We start from the raw sequence: 19,845 nt of genomic DNA on the forward strand, positions 1-19,845 counted from the left end.
GGTTCAGTTCGTATGGTATATGAAAAAATGCGCGCAGAATTTTCGTCGGGATACCTGTACGAGAGCACCTGAGATACCTCGCGATGAGACAGCAAGCACCTCCTAAACGTCGGCAAACTAGACAACGCGGTATCTCATAAGACGGTCGTTTTCATATTCGCCGTCGTGAGAAACTAAAATCTTTTGTTTATATTTTACTTTTGCATTTTTTAACAGCGAACGGGAAGACAGCATTTTTTAATCTGCGAAATTCAATCCGCTATTCATTTATTTGTAAATTCCAATTTTGGTTTTGTTACTCACATTCCCAGGCATTTGAACATTGCCATTTGATCATATAGGTTAATTTTAATTTATTCATAATATAATGAGTATATACTTAAATAATCTATAATCCATTTATGGAATTTCTTTTTCATGTTTATCCAAACAAGGTAAGAAAATAATTTTATTTTTTGTGAGTATTTTACATAAGCTTAAAAACTACTTACGCTCGAAAGTTAAGTCGTCATTAAAACTTCCCGATCTGCATTACAAATGAAATGTTTTACCACGATTTTTTTCACAAAACCCTCCAAATATTAAGTTTAATTAAAATTAGATCATCCATTCTCGAGATGATTCTATGGCGAAGGAATTAAAGGAAGAGATTTACTCTGTGCGTGCGTCTGAGAGTTGTCAGCTGAGGTAAAGTTAATATCTCCCTCGACACTTAATTTTTTATACACCCGGTTTCAAGCCGTCCATCTCTTTATCGTATAGCAATACCACGACACTCGTTTACCAAGCAGCAGAGGCCAAATTTTCCCCTCTTACTTCAATGTTTTTACTCGTGGGCACGGAAGCTGTTTGTGTTTCTAAAAGAAAATGCATTTAACACAGGCAGCACAAAAAGAACGAGAGAAAAGTCTTTATATGGATTCCTCCCTCCCCAAAAACAAGGCCACCAAAAGTGAGAGGCAAGTGTCACACTAGGAACAAATGTTGCCATCCACACTAAACGCTCTTTTTTATTAATTTCGGTTATCTGACGAGCCACGGTGAACAGGACAACCACAGGGTGGTTCAGACTTTATGAGCTGTATCAGATGGAGGTGGTAAACCTACGACTAAGGAATTCTGTGGAATAAAAACAGCACATCCACATTGAAATAAATGAAAACAACGTTGGATTTATTAAGATCTTAACCTTCCACAAATCCTTCTCCTATAATCAGAAAAAAAAATGGCATTTAAACTCGTAATTCTACACTCGGCGTATAACAAAATCCCATACAAATTACGTACACATTCTTACCATTATAAGTACGGGAAACGACACAAGGGGTAAAAGTTGCTGCCATTAATTGTAAAATGATCTCTATGGATCGAGTGGTACTGTAATTACAGTGACAGTCACAAATTCGGGTTAAATTTCTGACGGAGGCGTCCGGTGCAATGCGTTCGCACGAACCAAATAATTAAATTAAATTCCTTTATTACAGAGCTTTCCATCGGAAAATATCCAATAACAGGCAAACACTAATGAATAATAGTAACTTCAGATGTGTCAGGAACACACTTCTTACACTAAAATATAATAAAACACTTCATACACATTTATACAACGTATTAAGACTTTGGGGAGGGGGGGGGGGACAACTCGTTAATAGCTACATTCATGGGTTTGGAACTGCTGTGAGAGTCAGAGACTAAATTCCTCTTAATTTCCTTGTGTAAACAGTATTTATACATGCGAACTAAAAACCGGATAGATGAACTAGAAACACATTTCGTGTTTGCGTTCTCTAGTGACATTAAGGTTGCATCCAGAACACACGTGTTCGTGTTCGAGGAGACTGTTACCGGTGTGTACAGCCAGCTCTACAGACACTGTAGTGAACCCCGAGCACACGACTCCAATTGATCGCTGTCCTTAGGTTTGGGCTAGATACAGACTGACCAGCAAAGCGTATATGGTCTCTGGCTGTTTAGCATCAGTCTGTGATCTCACTGTAATGTCTGTGCACACATCCGGGAGCCAGACAATAGAAGTGAATCACTCTATATTGTATCTACTTGTACTTACACCCTCGTGGTATTGGTTGTCCGGCTTTGTGCACGACGCTCAGCGTCGCGAACAGCTGTACACAGAGCATTTAGAACCGACGTAACGTGATTGATCATAGTGAAAGTCAGAGAGAAAACGGATCAAATACGATGTAATTAACGCACGAAGCTAGACAATCACTGATTAACTGTCTAACTATACGAGTATCTGACAGCACGGAACAGAGTCTTTCTTGAGAAGGTAATGCAGTGTTCCACTTGAACTGCTAATGTATTTATAAACAACGGTGACTTCAAGACAAACGAGTTCTGTTTCAGTTTTTATTTGTAAAGAAGAATGTGCAGAACACCTTTAATGCAGACTCTGAACGTGGATAACTAATGTTGACAAACGTGGTTCGATTCCCGGCAGAGGCAAGACGTTTTCTTTTCGAAGCCATACTTCGGGAAACACCCGGTATCTTATCCGAAACTTTTTTTTTTATTTGTAGTGTTCTGTCTGACGACAGGTCCATATGAACAGGATCCTTCCATCCTTTTCTCGGACTGGGACCTGTTCATATACGTTCTTGGCAGATGATCCAGAAGTGGTTTGCCATTGCCTTCTTCTGTGTGTGAATGGAGTAATTGTTGAGATGCCACGGAGGAAAAATCCGTGTTGTCTAGACCACGGCCTTGCCCAACACAAGTTATAAATTCGGGCACTGCCGGGAATCAAACCCGAGACCCCAGGATTACAAGGCCAGCGTTCTAACCGCTAGACCACCTCATCTTATTATTATTTAGTGTTCTGTCTGACGACAGGTCCATATGAACAGGATCCTTCCATCCTTTTCTCGGACTGGGACCTGTTCATATACGTTCTTGGCAGATGATCCAGAAGTGGTTTGCCATTGCCTTCTTCTGTGTGTGAATGGAGTAATTGTTGAGATGCCACGGAGGAAAAATCCGTGTTGTCTAGACCACGGCCTTGCCCAACACAAGTTATAAATTCGGGCACCGCCGGGAATCGAACCCGAGACCCCAGGATTACAAGGCCAGCGTTCTAACCGCTAGACCACCGTGGCGGTCTATCCGAAAGATAAATCAGCCGGAGTCTACAGCTGACCCCAGAGCTAAAATTAAAAATGCGTGGAGCTTTACAACCAATGGAACTTTAGAAGGAGCTTAGCATATCATCTACATAACTCATTAACTTTAGGAACTACATAAGTAACTTTAACAGTGCAACATGGTATGTACTTTGAGAGGTTCAAGGACAAAATATAATCCTGTATACAGTGTACTATTTGTATTATTGATTCTATGTCTCTGTTGTAAGAAAGTGCTTCTGTACTAACGTTGAACCCATAAAAATCAAATATTTTCGTCACCTTTAAACAGACGAAACTGAAATTCCTGTACAGATATCAGCCCTGCAATCTTAACAAAACTATGACACACATTGCCTGCAGACATCATCTTTATGAATCATCCCTCAATGCTGTGGTCTTTACTCTTTTCCACGAATGATGTTTAATTTCTTCACAATTTCATTACGCCTCTGTCCTCAGTACAAAGTGTTCGTTTCAGCTTCAAAGGAGAACGCTTCATTAAAAGTGCACGCTATAAAATGTGTGTTCCTTGCGTCAACTGAAGCATTGAAAATTACCGAAGATAAAACGAGATACAAGCGGCCATACTTACAACTACAACCACTGTTAATTATAAAGCGATAATTAACCCTTTGAAGCCGAAACTGGTCTTAATATACATTTAAAAATTCAGTCCGTAACCTCAAAGAAAACACAACAAATAACCATTACAAAGGTCAACTGATTGATAATGCTTGAGGAAGCAATTGCTGTTTGCAGTAATAATCATTCGAAATATATAACGCAAAATTAAGTTTTCATATTAAGTCTGTCGAACCCGAAGCTCGTCTAAAAAGTACTGAAGAATTAATTTAGAGCCAAATTACACTTTAAACCCTTCAACAATTTTAAATGAAACTCTATATTTTGTACTTATATTATGAGATTTATCGCATATGTTTAACTTTATTTTAAAAGGTCACTTAACTTATGTATAGCGAATATTTAAGTGTCCTTTAAGGTTATTTAAACTTGACTATTATCACGTGTGTCTGAATGGAATTCTCTTATTTTAAGGGACATATCAGTTCGAGCCTAATATTTCTCTGGGCGTACGACGATATACGTTTTAAATAAATATTGCAGCATTCTGTTTATGCAACATTTGCTTGAAACTATCTGATTTAGATAAAATAACCAGTGTAATAATAATGCTTATAAAGAGTACACTATCGAGAGAATTAATCGAACTCATAACGTTACGTACCTATCTTATATTCAATTAATTCAATTCAATTAATTCAATTAATTTATTTACGTGTTTGCCAACAGCAAGAAGCCAATAACAGGCAAACACTGATAATATATACAATAATAGTGAAATAATAATTAAAAATATTACACAAACAGATTAACTAAACTTATACATATACAGTATTAAATATAACTGCCAAGTACAGGCAAACCCAAAATAGAAACAATATTAACACAGAGCAAAAAATGAAGAAATATAAATAAAAACAAATAATCAACCTAGGGAACACTAATATAATTGTAAAACTTTAAAGAATATAAAAAGACAGATAACGAAGCTAGATCATTTCCCTTGTTGAGAACGATCGCTCAAGGGAGACAATGTTTATGCTGAATACGTCCAAAAATTTACATACGTCATTTGCAGCGATGACGCACCTGGCTGAAGGACTATGTCTTAGCGCACTGCTTCGATATAAGAAATCAATTGTACACTAACGTTAAAGGTAAATGAAACACGTCTTTTTAGAACTTTAAAGGCATAGTTGTTCATCGTTATTATTAACAATTTTCTCTGATCTTTTTTATAATTTAGATAAAATCATGAATTTCGGTTGAAATAACAGGACTCATTTACAGCCACTTATTTGCCAACAAAGTCAACAAAGACATTTAATTTGGGGTTTCGGTTCCATGATGTTATTTATTCATTAACTTGCTTTGTTTTGTCCAAGCGTATGCATTTTCAGTTCAGGCTCTGTACCCTTATACGTTTCATCATGGGTTAACCAAACCAGGTATTACAGGAATGTAAGCAAAATTTAGTTCCAACAACACCAACATGCTTTTCCATCACTTCTTTTGTCAGACAAATTATTTGGAATGACAGAAGTTTCCACATTCAGATTTGTGTACAAATATCAACCTACAGCCACATTCCGCCGAGTCGAATTCTAATTAACGAAATTTTACCCGCTGGGAGCACACAATACATCACGTCATAGTACCAGTATATCAAACCCACTACGGTTTACAGTGTTTCTACTCCATGTCCGATATTATTCTACAAAGATTCTAGCTACAAAAAAATGAGCAAAGAAGCAGCAACGTAAGAATTAATAAATAAATAAACAAAATACAAACATTAAAGGAATGAAAAACGACGTAAAATAAAGGAGAAAAGATTTCAAAGCAGCACACAAAATTACGAATAAAATAAAAGCGAATGGCTGGGCCAATGAACCTTTGGGAGAGGATGAAAGACTTCATGAAATTCTACGCAAGAAAAATTGGAACTTGATTTTGTAAAATTTAAGATGTTACAAGAAAACTTAAAAATCAGAAAACATGCCAAAGCAATTTATCAAAAACGGCTACGGATTACGGCTCATTTAAAGAGAATCTTGACACCTGACAACTTTACTGTACCAATTTCCAGAAACTCGGCAAATTACGTCAAAGTCTTGGGTCTACTAAAATGCTTCAACATACTACAAGGAGGATTTTAATACCACCGATGTACGGGCCTCTTATATGTACTGAAGAGAGTTTATGTTAATTTTTATCGGAAACTTCTTTAATTTTTTTTCCTCTCCTGAAACTGTTAACTTCGAAGTAATTATGGAAATGAGAGAAAAATGTTTATCCAATGAAGTTATCTGACGAAGTTTCAAAAAAAAAAATTTTACTCTTAAGAAGTCAGTTTCAGAGGTAACGAATTCCTGACTCGAATAAAAAGTTAATGATACATATAATAAATTCATCACAATTAAATCACAGTGAAGGTAAACAATCTAATATACTCGCCGAATATTTTAATTGTTTCGTTGTAATATTTTTTTTTGTTCCATAACAAATACAAGGCTCAAATTATGGCAACGTGTCGGCTCCCCCCAATCTATATTAGAATTAATCTATTCTTCAAACGGTCAATATAAACACACTTTTTCAACATATAATTCCGACAAAGCCAGATATCCTAAAGTACAAATATAGAATGACAAACCCTTAAAACCTTTTTTAAAAAATCACCTCAGAGTAACCTCTGCTCACTTTGAAACATCCTGATGTATCATGAGACTTCTGTGTTGCTTTATTTTTCTAGCTGATTCCCCCATTTTAACTGTTATCACTTTATATTTAAGGATCCTATTTCAGTCAAACTACCCCCGCATCTATTAACAAAGTAAATTGAGTTCATAGCATTAAACACTTCGACGGGCACAAAATTCATTTGAACACATTTACAGAACGTGTAGAGGCAATGGATTCCCCCTTCTAGTTGCCCCAAGGTAAACACGAGGGTCGAAACTAATTTAAAAACGAAGTCGAAAATTACCAGAGCAACTTACGACTCACCCACGAAGACATCATACAAACACTGTTCGCTTCTGTCCCCCCAAACGCTATAAATTTGTCTTGCAAGGAAGGAGAGAGAATTGTGACGGAGGAGACATGAAGGGAGACGAGAAATCACGTCTCCGGAAAGGATTTTTAAACTTAAAAGAATATTGCTGTTCGTTAGTGTGGAAAAGGCCTCGGGGGTTCCAGGGGTAGGCTGGCGGCAGTACATTCTAGGGTCTGACGTAGAAGACACGTAAAGAAAACACTGCAAGACTTCAGAAAAGGACGACGATGCAGAAATGGCTACAGTGAGAGAGAGAGATAGAGAGAGAAGCGATGAGATAAAGGAAATTGCCGATTAAACTAATTAACTGTGTGTGGGAGCTGAGATGTGAGGGTGAACTGCAGGAGAAAGGCTCCCTTGTTTATGGAAAAGCCATTCCGTTCCCTCAGCAAGACTGCTGGGATCTTGGGGGGGGTGAGATCGTCTTGCAATAGGAACACTCAAACCCAAGAAGATTCGCTCGCTGCTCAACAAAACACTTTGTGCAGGCTCAAACTTTAATCCAGATTCATTAGTTGATTGGCTTGGCAGGCTTTGATATTTCCACTGTCACTTACAAACGATAAACAAACCTCGTGGTCCAGTGGACAACTGTCCACTGGACCACGAAGACCAATGACGCAACACTGCAAGATAAAATTATTATAGAGAAAGCCTAAACAGACGTCTGCAGTTGAGTGCGAACTATGGTTCAAAAGAATGATTTCTTAATCCTACAGAATATTCAAAATTTTGCTCATATATATAATTTTTTTTTTTTTTCAGAATGTCGCAAATCAGTTGTACGAAGCAATTGTACTCCCGAGAAAAAAAGACTTTACACATACGCGAGATTTTACTTTCTCACGCCGGCGAGCATAAAGATGATTATCTTCTGGGATATTCAACGTACAGTCTGATAAAATTTTACCATTGGAGCCTACTGCCTCCATCATCAAAGGCTTCATCACCCTGAAGACTGAGGCAGCAAGTTCGTCTCAAACGTGAGCAAACGCTCACCAGACTACACGGCACAACATCACAGACAAGTCATGTTCTAATTTAAATATAGTTTTGTCAAAGAAACTGTCTGAAACTGTATAAATTATTATAGTTAAAATTTTGAAAGAGAAACGTAAGGTTTAGCACACGTGAGAGCCATTTTATTTTCTACAGTTTATGGTAGTAAATATTTTTGTTTGCTTGTTTTTACGAGTGAACCGATTCAATGGCTGGGATGCTGTGATGAATTAAGAATAAGCGGCCAGCTGTCATTCCAAGGGCATTAACATATACCGCTCTAGCTGAAGTACATCATCACAGTGATAATTAATTTTACGATAATAAAGAATTTATTTTCATTAAAATAACAAATTTCTAACCAAAAACTTTTCTGTATTTTGGTTAACTGTGTGAAACTCATTACTTCTTGGAAAGATGTCAGTTTCTCAGCTAGTCAAGAATTTCCCACCCTTTACACACCTCGAAAGTTCATTACCTTGTTCACAACAGCCCGCCACTGGACCCTACAGATAGTCAGCTGAAACCAATCTACAACCTAACTCCGAAATTATTTCTTTAAGGTCTGCTCCTAAATGTTTGCACGTGTTTAATTATCTTTGGTATCATGTATGCTACATGTTCAGCCCATCTCTTGCTAATTAAACTGGTGACCCTAATAACATATAAGAAATGTAAATTATGACGTTTCTCGTTGTCGTTCTTGGCAGATGATCCAGAAGTGGTTTGCCATTGCCTTCTTCTGTGTGTGAATGGAGTAATTGTTGGGATGCCACGGAGGAAAACTCCGTGTTGCCTAGACCACGGCCTTGCCCAACACAAGTTATAAATTCGGGCAACCCCGGGAATCGAACCCGAGACCCCCAGGATTACAAGGTCAGCGTTCTAACAGCTAGTATCTGCTTAAGTTAAAATATTGTCGTAGCAAATTCGTTCTATAAATGACCAATGAACAGTGTTCTAGTCCCTACACCGCACTGGGACAGACAGCAACATTGACTTCACAAATGACGAACATTTTTACTATCTTCCCACTGAGTTAATCAGTCCTGAAAATGAATTGTTCCAAAAAGGCACGTTAAGGAGAGTCAAATCATAAAACTGACGAACGTGGTGTAATGACACTACGCTGTAAACGTCAGAAGTACTGTCACATTTGTTGAGTTCCCTCGTAGAGCCTCTGGTACTGACAATCGATTCCAATATGTCGTTTCAGGGGCGTGGCATCGGTCCAATCTACGTACTCGTATCATTTGACACTAAGGGATGAGGTCCTTTATGGTAACTCTGAAGAGAGAAGTGTCCTATCAGATTCCAAGAGCACAATTACAGCGAAACACTCCGGAAATGAATCTACTTAGAGTAGGAACGTAGTATTAAAGACGACATTTAGAAGGAAATTGACGGTATTCGAAGTGGAGCCAAGCGACGCTATCACCTGCCTGTAGACTCCGGTGCCTCCCTCTAACCCACTTGAAATTCGAAAACGAATCTGAATTTCAAACTAAGGTGTTCTACTCAGCCTATCGGCAACCGCCCCTGCATCAAACAGTAAAATATAAAAAATAATAAAAAAAACGCACAGAACTGCATTTAAAATTCAAAATAGAAAGGCAGCCACTCGCTACATAAAAAAAATCGACTCGTATGCACTGTTCGAATATTGAATATGTGAAAAGAAATGTTTCTACAGCAACTGTAATTTCCTTAAGGTCTCTTCATACAGAACAGAAACGTGTTTAAAATTCTCAACCCAGCACATACGGAAATACAAGAGCCAGACTAATGATGGATTACGCCTACAACACATTTAACGATGGATAAGTAACTTTCTCAGGAGTGTTACTTTCACGATAACCTTAATTTTTAAGGGAAACAGTCTTCGGCATACGAACAACTAATCCTTCTAAGACTGAAGTGATTCAACACAGAACCTCGCCTCGCAATTTTATAACAACGAAAGTGCAGATGAAATGTTTACCGGAGTAATTTAAAATTATGTCAATGACGAAAAAGTTCACGCAGACGGGGGAAAAGGAAGATGTTTTCACACTGACAGTACACACAGACAGAAGGCGAATGTTTCTACTCGGAATGTAATTGCTGGGCCATTAGCAAAATCTCACCCACCCACCCACCTCCCCCCGTTCCTTGCTTCTGACTGGATCTGCAGCATCCCTTAAAGGGGAATTGGGGCAGGGGGGGGGGGTGTTGCGGGGTGGGAGTAGAAAAAGGACAGATAGTTCAGAGCAGCACATGCAGGGGTTTGTTTTATCGTTTTTCTCAAAAAAATATGAATGACGTCGAGGACGAGTACATTTTAATGCGCGCTTATGGATTGTCTAGAACGATAAGGTAAAAATATTTCCCCGACCTTATCTGCGTGTGGGGAGTGAAAATGTGCGTGAAATTGTTATTCATATCTTTGCCCGACATCCAAATTCCAAGATCAAGACGTTTCGAAAACTGGATTCTGCTTTCGTCAACAGACAGAAGGGTTGTGTTGGGTCCCCCCTGGTTGAACTAACCACACACCTGGAAATAAACAGAGGACCCAAAACATAGATTTTCTGTCCCCTTGACCCCTTTTACCTGATAAAGAAATCACAATTCAGCTTTCAAAAGTTCTACAGAAATTTTGTGGATAATGACCTGATGGTTGCAGCAAGGGCCTCTGAAACGTCGGTCAATTTCTACAATACTACACGGCGTAACATTCCAGAAGACAGGCCTCTGGAACACAAATGTTAAAAGACCGCCGTCTTCTAAAATTTTACGCCGTGTCGTCTGGTACAAGTTTATAGACGTTTCGGAGGTGTTTGATTTCCTCATCAACAAGGCGATGTAGGAGACGGTTTATCTTCACACTCACGGCCGTGAGAACGTCAAATCCCACCAAAAGCTTGACGTGTGTGTGTGTGTGTCATCGCACACTACACAGAACACACGCCCCTGACGGGCTTTTCTTACCTTTCCATAGGAGTCTCAATGCAGCGTGAAAACTTAGAATAATGAATCTACACCAACAGCTGGCAGCTGGCAGTTTCAAACGCTCAAGTCTCTTAAGAACAATGAAGATGAACATTCCCCAGGATCCCTTTTGTACACACAATAACTATCTGGTTTATGTGCAAAACAAAACTTCCCTGAAACAACCGCGGGCTTGATCGATTAACCTGCAAGCTTCTCGAGTTACTACAAAAGGGAACGGAGTTAGCTTTCACATACTAAAGAAGTCACCGTACGAGGCAAACTCAAATAAAAAAAGCAAGACTATTATCTTTGGATTAGATGACAGTGGATTTCTGGTACTCCGGATTACGTGTTTAGAATGTAAACGCAAAACTAAGAGATTTAAAGCTACACCTCACGTGAGAAATAGACAACCGACAAGGAGTGGTCCTCTAGCTTCTCGGACCAATATCAAACCACTGCAATGCACAAGCATGTTGTGAGATGGCTCAAGACGACTCGGATTTGGACGGATTAATTGTTAGGGGCAGGTAATGGGCTGCTGTGACCATAATTAATATGCGTGTACCTTAAGAGGAAGGAATTTTCTTGTATATCTAAACGTAAAATGTTTCGATTCTCAAAGAAACCTTGCCCAAGACAACCCAATCAATGGGACACCATACAAAAACCCAATCCGGTAAACCAAAACACTCCAAAGGACACCCGAAGAAACCCTTCCAAAAACCTTGTCCAAATAAACTTCCAAATGCCCAACTACGGAAATAAGATTGTAAACAATAAGCAACAATCATGGGGTCTCGGGTTCGATTCCCGGCGGTGCCCGAATTTATAACTTGTGTTGGGCAAGGCCGTGGTCTAGGCAACACGGAGTTTTCCTCCGTGGCATCCCAACAATTACTCCATTCACACACAGAAGAAGGCAATGGCAAACCACTTCTGGATCATCTGCCAAGAACGTATATGAACAGGTCCCAGTCCTAGAAAAGGATGGAAGGATCCTGTTCATATGGACCTGTCGTCAGACAGAACACTAAATAAAAAAAAGCAACAATTGTGTTACTTTAGCCGTCGAATAAAGCCTCTCCCTTCGAATGTTTTCTTGTTTTATAGTTTTTAATATTATCTTACAATTTCTTTACTGTAAGTTTACCAAATAAGCACGTCGATACGTCACGGCTACGTGATTTCAACAGTCGATGCGACGTCACAGGAATAATATAAATACAGGCTGACATAACAAAGAGTTCCTATATAAAGTTTTCGTAAAGGAAGACTTACATGACAGTTTCTATCTCTTAGCATCAAATAACGCAAGCCTCCGCCATTACAAAGGGCCCTTCTTTTATGAATACCTTCGATATTTCTTTCCGCAAAAGAATAAATTTTACTACCGATCGCATTCCTTTCAAACAATTTGAGGTTGAAGAAAAGTCTTCCGTTATTATTTCTCTGTTCCTCTAACCCCCCATTCTAGCTTTCATCCCTTCTTATATTTACTAAATTCGTCGATTGCATCCCTAATTTTTCCTTCCGCGTTTCGATCTTTTCTTTTCGTTCGTATCTCAAATTCACTGCGCTCAGAACTCACGGCCACCCGATCTCTTTCTTCTCCCGACATCCTCCATTTTATTCCCTTCTCTTCTGTACACGAATCTTCCGGGAACGATCCCTCATCCCACTTCCTCCTTTATGGCTCTACTATTTTCTCGGCTTAGTTGCGGGGCTTATGAGAGGCAGCGTCGTTTGTAGCAACTAGCTTCAAAATTAAGAGTTACACATTACAGAAAGTGGAATGTTAGAAGCGTAGCAGAAAAGTACAATATCTCTTCGTTGTTTATTTACAGAGATCAACAGTCAGCACCTCTGGACACACCTCTTAAGTTTTATGCATCGTCTCCTTTACGCACGCGTGTCTAAGAGCCCACGTGTGCTGAAAACGTATTTATTTTTAAATATGCCACGGTGGTCTAGCGGTTAGAACGCTGGCCTTGTAATCCTGGGGGTCTCGGGTTCGATTCCCGGCGGTGCCCGAATTTATAACTTGTGTTGGGCAAGGCCGTGGTCTAGGCAACACGGAGTTTTCCTCCGTGGCATCCCAACAATTACTCCATTCACACACAGAAGAAGGCAATGGCAAACCACTTCTGGATCATCTGCCAAGAACGTATATGAACAGGTCCCAGTCCGAGAAAAGGATGGAAGGACCCTGTTCATATGGACCTGTCGTCAGACAGAACACTAAATAATAATAATAATAATGCTACACACACAAGAAGCGAAACATCAGTTTGTACTTCGATTATAACATGTCAAGCACAAAATGACACTAAAATGATACCTGTTCTTCGATATTTTCTCCGTAACATTTTAAAAAAAACCATACGTTTCGAAAGCTATCACTGCTTCCATCATCAGGTAAAATTATATAACCTAATCGATGGTGCTTCGATAGAAGAAAATGAAACTGGCTCTGAATGGTAACTAATTATAACATAAACGGTTAAATAACAAAAAGATATAATTAGAAATTCATCATCAGACAATTCTTACAACATCTCACAATTAATTAACCTATACCAAGTAGGATCTAGGGGTTTTAACGGCGGTGAGTCAGAATATTTGGATTTAATCCAGTGCCAAGCTCGTTTTAAGTTAAATTTTAATATTATCCTCTCAACTTTCAGGTTTCTTGGGCCAAAGTTTTACACGTAATTCTCATCGCCGGCGTGCGTTATACTAAATCATTCCTGTCCATGGGGGTGAGAATGTCCCTGTTCAACCGGTCCCGTCAACAGCTCTTTGCCAATCGCTCATACGACAAACGAATACGTAAAAGACTCGGACATCACGCCCTCCTACATTCCCGTCCTGTCCACTACAGCAGCACTGTGGAACACTAACAAATATTATGATCCTCATTATGTGGTTTTATGTATTTAAATATTACTTCCTCTGTTTTAGATCTCTCCGCATTTGAAGACAAGTGACTACGAAACTGCGCTTATCCTGCCAACAGCGCTCGTCCCCAGAACTGTAGGCAACCTGACGTACATCTTCCGACCGGAATGTAGGATTAGCTGGGACAATAACATTGCCTATCCTTGTGTGAAACAGAAGCAGCCTGGGGCGCCGGACAAGTTCTGTAACAACCCGCGTTTAGTCGTGGCGCTGTGTTGCCTTTAATTCCGCGAACTTCCACGTTTTTGCTACGAACTCGTGAAGGTAGATATAAAAGGAGGTCAGAGAGATTCGCATCTAAGCAAGCAGCTTCGTAATTTTTGTGCTTCACTATATAATGAGAAACTGATGAAATGGAGGGAAAAAATTCGCGGTTAGAAAGCGCGGGAAAGATGAGAAATGCACACAAAATTTTGTCCGGGAAACGCGACGGGACGAACGTTTCGATACCTGCAAAACTGTTCATTTTATCTGGTGTAAAGAAGAGTTGTTACAAAAATGAAAAGAATCCATTTCTCTGAATATTTTTTTAAAAGAATATCAAAGCTAGAAATATCACTGTTTTAACTTACACACGTTTTAATTTTATTCAAAATTCTTCTCTCAATAAATCTAAAACTTCTTGACGATGGTGAAGAGTCAATTGAATAAAAATTTTCTTCGACATTTTCCATCGTCTAGTAAATATAAAACGTAAAACGACGTTTCGGAGATGGGACTCTATCTAGTGGGCCCAACTGTGTAGGAACCTGAAGACGGAGATAGAGTCCCATCTCCGAAACGTCGTTTTTACGTTTTATATTTACTAGACGATGGATAATATCCAAGATAATGTTTATTCAATTGATTCTTCTCTCATGGTTAAATCCGTACATCGATTAAATTATTCGGTCGTCTAAAACGTAATACGGGATACAAATTCCACATTCGTCAGATAATTCAGCATCTACTGACTTCAATGAGGTCTACGATTCAAAATATGGGTAAATTCTCATTGACATGGGCGTACAAATAAAGTTGGCTAATGAAACTGTGTTTGAACGGAACACAGTCAGATCTCGTAAGTAAACATATATCTGCTGGACTTCGTGTTCATATTACTCTGAAATAAAGACATGTTCAATTCATATACATTTTCCCTCTTTGCTTTAGAACACACCATTGTTCCTTTAAATCCCCATGGAAACCAAACGTCCCACATGCTTCAACAATCATCAACTCTTCATTTTATATTGCAATGATTCTCAATGTAAGAAGCGATTATGTACTTAAACGACATTAACTAGCTGATATTTGTAATGGAGAACAGTTTTATTTTATGAAAATATCACGAGTTGGAGTCAAATGGAACACACAGCTTTTGGTTTATGCTGCTAAGTTCAATCTTTGACTTTCAGTAAGGGTAATCAAGTCATTGTACTAACTCAGTCCCCTGTAAACAAAGAGCAAAGGATGGAGTGTGTGGACACATAAATACGGCAAATAAAAATACAAAAGCCCCCGTTAGACGCTGGCATGGAGGTTAGTCTACGGTAAACACAGTCAAAACTCAATATGTGTTCACGTCACGTCAGCATAACACAGGACAAAAGCAATATATAACTACAGTCAATAAATCCTTAGAAATTGTGGCTACGATCAAATATTTCGGAATGTCAACATCAAATCAAAATGTTCTTCAAGAATAAATTATGAGCAATTTGCATTTTGGGGGCGCCATTTACTATGCACTTCAGACTCTCTTACCTTCTGTGGCGTAAACAATATATTATATATATAAACAACTGCCTGAAGGAAGAACCCAATTTGACTGTGCCTGAAACAGGCTGCTGGAGGAAAATCAATAAAGTAAGTGAATATTTGTTTAAATCTTGTCAGTCTAATCACAATAAAATTCCTATTAAATATTAAAATATTACTATAATTAACATTTAAATATTTAAAATATATTAATGATGTTCTCTATCTAATATCACCCACACAAAATCATGTTAAGCACGACGTACATACAGAACAACTTCGAATACGATATTAAAAATACAATAAAATCTGGAAGAAAACATCATTTGAAACCTGATAAACATCTGACTAAAAGTTGCATTTAAGAAATTATATTTAAGTTTATATAATTTTATACACCTGAAGATGGTTCTTTTAGAACTGAAACATGTCGTGTAAAAATTGATGATCTACTGTAAATCGAACATTTCGATAGAGAACATCATTTAATACATTTTAAATATTTAAATGTTAATTATAGTAATATTTTAATATTTAGTAGGAATTTTATTGTGATTAGACTGACAAGATTTAAACAAATATATATTTATCACAATATGACGCAACTTTATCATCTCATAAAGTAAGTAAATAAAAGTGGGCTTAAAAAAAATTTCATAAAGAACAGCTTCATAATCTGAAATCTTCACCGGACATTATAATAAAATCATGGAGGTTGAGAAAGGAGAAGTACAAGTCAGTGGCGGTCTCTTGTGAGCATAAAATGAATCTTAGCTGTCGATAAAAATACCGAATATTTCTTGATCACACTTAAAACAACGAGTATCTCAACTAAACCACTGGTCCATGCAATTACTGACATTAATTTCACCTTAAAATACATACAATTTTGGTAAATGTTAACAGAGTTTCTTCTGCCAAAAAAATATGTCCCTACTTTTCACGCATTAATTCTAGCCGACATTACCTCCACAGCAAAGGCACCTTCCACGTTGCATCGCTTGTTGAACGGTGTAACCAGAAGGCAACGGTGTATTTCCATGCTTTTGGGGTCAACTTCTCTCATTCCACAGATTTCACATCACCCAGAAATGGTTCTTGAGCACACAGAATGTATCACATAAAATAATAAATTCACACTTCGCCATATTTTCGTAACAAATTAAAACTGTTGTATAAGAAACATCCTACCGCTACAAACGCACGCACCATTTCGCAACTGCGATGTTCATTTGTCTGACTTTAATCGGATGAATTCGGCTGACAGATCGTCAATTATCGGGTCGGGCCGCGTGATTGTGGAGGGGACGCACATTCCCACGGAAGAGCTAACATTTTACACTAAGAGACGAACAGGGTTATGAATTACGTGTTTGTCTCGATGAGTGGTGGTGGTGGTGGTGGGGGGGGGGGGGGGGACTGGAAATAAACAGAACGTACTGGGAAACGCGTCTATTTCCAAAATTAAAGTCAATCACAGCTCAAGAATTGTAAATGACTTATAGTCTTATTCACTGTAACACAAAATATTTCAAATAAAATATACAGGTCTGTAATATAAAAAGATTTATATTGTTATGTACTAATTAAATATTATTTATTATCGTTAAGTTTCGATTTATATTTAAGGCGAACAAAGCGTTATATTTCATCGATCAAGACATAAGTTAAAAAAAAAAACGAATACTAAATTTGTAGGATTTGAGGTTTTCAAGGCGGTGAGTCTGAAGATTTCTGTCTTCTGAGTCGTTGCGCCGTGTAATCTGTTAGAAGTTTACCGACGTCTCAGAGGTCCTTGCTGCCTCATCGCCCTGATGATGGAGGCAGCAAGGACCTCTGAAACGTATGTAAACTTCTACAACACCACACGGCGTAACAGCGCAGAAGACAGCCACCTTTAAACACTAAATTTAATTAAAATCCATCTTGTTGTTTTGAATATGAAATATGCGGACAAACTTCTGGACAAAAGGCTAAATAGGACCTCATAATTGTGTGTTCATGTCACAAACTTCGTCAAAATAAACGTTAATTAAACGGAAAAGAGTTAGAAAGTTTTCTCTCAAGAGTTTTTATTCTGTATTTCTCCGGAACGTTAAAAAATATTAATAAATAATCAGGGCATTTAAAATTTATTTTACGTGCAAAGAGGAGAGTCATTACACTTTATAATTACTGGCAGAATTTGTGGTAATGAGCGTGGCCATTACAAAGCAAACTCAAAAATATAACGTCTTAGTCAGGATTCTAATCGTCGAACCCAGCTTTCTCATTGCCAACGATATGCTCCATCCCACTAATTCCACGGAACAGAGTACATTTTTTTTTAAGAATTCGACAGTCGCTAATCTGGCCAATAAATTCCCCGCCTTTAATGGATATTGCCGACGTAATTTTGTAATAAGGACACCCCAAATCGTTGAAAGGGGGAGGTGCCGGATAACCTCGTGTTAGTTTCTGGTGGTTTTGGAACCCAGTGTTTATGGATGAGCACCAGGAACTTTCAGCCACGCTATAGCCCATTATGTACGTGTACTTTATTGGCAGGAGTAAGTGCAGTGAGAGCATTGGGAAGAATTTCCATTCGTGACATGAAGAAGTATTTAAACTCCAGGTCAACCCCCTGAGGGGGAGCATGCCCACTTCAATTGCATCACTAAACATTTTCCATTTTCGCTTCTCCTTACCCCTAGCAGCAATAGACCGTGGATATCTCCCTTATGTTGGAAGGGTTGAAATTTTTTTGGGGGGGTTGAGTACTATCATCATCATGGCGGCTTAGTCTGTACACTAACTGCCTGCTGGCTGGACGACCGTGGTTCTGTCAGAAGGACGAGCGGGAATTGCCTGGGAACCTTCTAACTTCTCTCCCAACAATTTTCTCTGCTCTCCATCTTATCTCTCTCTTTAAAGCTTTAAAGGCTTAAGTAGAAAAGTACTCTAATTCAGTCTATGACGTATCACATTTACCTTTATGATCTCTTATACCAGGTGTGTATAAATCTGCTGTACTTTTTGTAAGTTTCCTACTCGCTGCGGATCGCGAACCATCGGTTGATAAACACTGCTCTATGTAAAAAAGACGTCCTATCTTAAGGGTTATAACAGCTGCAATATATAGCATCGTTCTTGAAGAATATTCCTCGCCCACGACTTCCGTGGTTGACTTCGTTTTGTGAAATGGCGTTCTATTACTTAATGAATTGGGGGGGGGGCATGGAATACCTTTCATTGGAATGCAGAGTTTTATATGATACAAGACCAAATACAGTGGCTGAAGAACGTGTAACATATCAGATGAATAAACTTTCTGTGACAACAGAGCCAGAATGAAACAACGTAATGATTCTGAAACCACAACACGAGCCATGAAGTCTGAGATGAAGTATATTCAAATTATCGCAACCAAGGTTACTACGAAGCTGGTTTCTATTATAAATTAAGCATTTCGAAAGTAATATTCTGACAGCATCTATTTAAATGTTAATCTGTCTATTACCCTACTACAAAGCAGACTGTCGTCATCAGGAAGTAACAGAGTTTCCACCGCTGATACCAACATAATCTAATTAAAATCTGTTGAAAATCTCTTTGCAACTCTACAGAGGTCACTTGGAAAATTCATTCCTCCTATTACGAGGCCATGGCCGTCATCCCGCACCCTCCTTATTCGCCGGATTTAGCTCCGTGTGACTTCTTCCTCTTCCCAAAGATGAAAAATCAGCTAAAGGGAAAGAGATTTGAGACGATAGAAGAGATTCAGGCAGAATCGCAGATGGTGCTTGACAGGCTGACAAAGAAAGATTTCCAGGGATGCTTCCAGGCTTGGCAGCGGCGCTGGGATCGTTGTGTTCACTCCCAAGGGAACTACTTCGACGGTGATGGATGAATTTAATACCTGAGATAAGTGTACGGGTTTTTATAGGTGCAGTCTTGAAACTTTCCGATCGCACCTCGTATATGTAAAAAAAGACGTACCCTTAAAATTAGATGAAAATTACGCTGAATGCCTTGTTTGTACCACTGGTTGTCCAAAAGTTTATTGTCTACATTTTAATTCTGTACTTTAAAGCACAATTGTAACTACGCAAGGAACCACATTTTAATAATATAGGTCTTCACGATCAATTTTAATATTATCCTAAGCGTCTCACCCAATTGGTTTTTCTTCCGTTCAGTAAGCTCCAAACAATATTTAATATGTATTTCTCATCAATTAAACTTAAAAATTAACCCGATTGCAGAAATTAAGCTGATTCAAAATACAGACCCCGTACGACTTCTGACACCCCAGCCCGTAGTTAAACGACCGTTGTTATGAAGTGAACACGACATTTTACACTTTCCTCTATCGTCGCGAACTTATGGGGCACGCTGTACATCGGTCGC

The 19,845-nt window shown here is 38.6% G+C and overlaps 1 protein-coding gene across 5 annotated transcripts in view; it reads right to left on the reverse strand.

Moving 5' to 3' along the window:
- The window catches only part of Ten-a (Teneurin-a transmembrane protein), a 582,153-nt gene that overhangs the window by 364,427 nt on the left and 197,881 nt on the right, over window positions 1-19,845 (reverse strand). Inside the window, exon 1 of one of the 5 annotated variants that reach the window (XM_022068027.2) lies at window positions 16,424-16,607. The exons of the other annotated variants lie outside the window; for them this stretch is intronic. The gene's annotated coding sequence lies outside the window, so the exon portion shown is untranslated. Of the gene's footprint in view, window positions 1-16,423; window positions 16,608-19,845 lie in introns of those variants that run through there. 5 annotated transcript variants of the gene reach the window in all.

This window comes from Zootermopsis nevadensis, unplaced genomic scaffold (assembly GCF_977971745.1).
Source record: "Zootermopsis nevadensis isolate Lab colony 2312 unplaced genomic scaffold, Znev_1.0 Znev_ptg000016l, whole genome shotgun sequence".
NCBI classification, from domain to species: Eukaryota; Metazoa; Arthropoda; class Insecta; order Blattodea; family Termopsidae; genus Zootermopsis; species Zootermopsis nevadensis.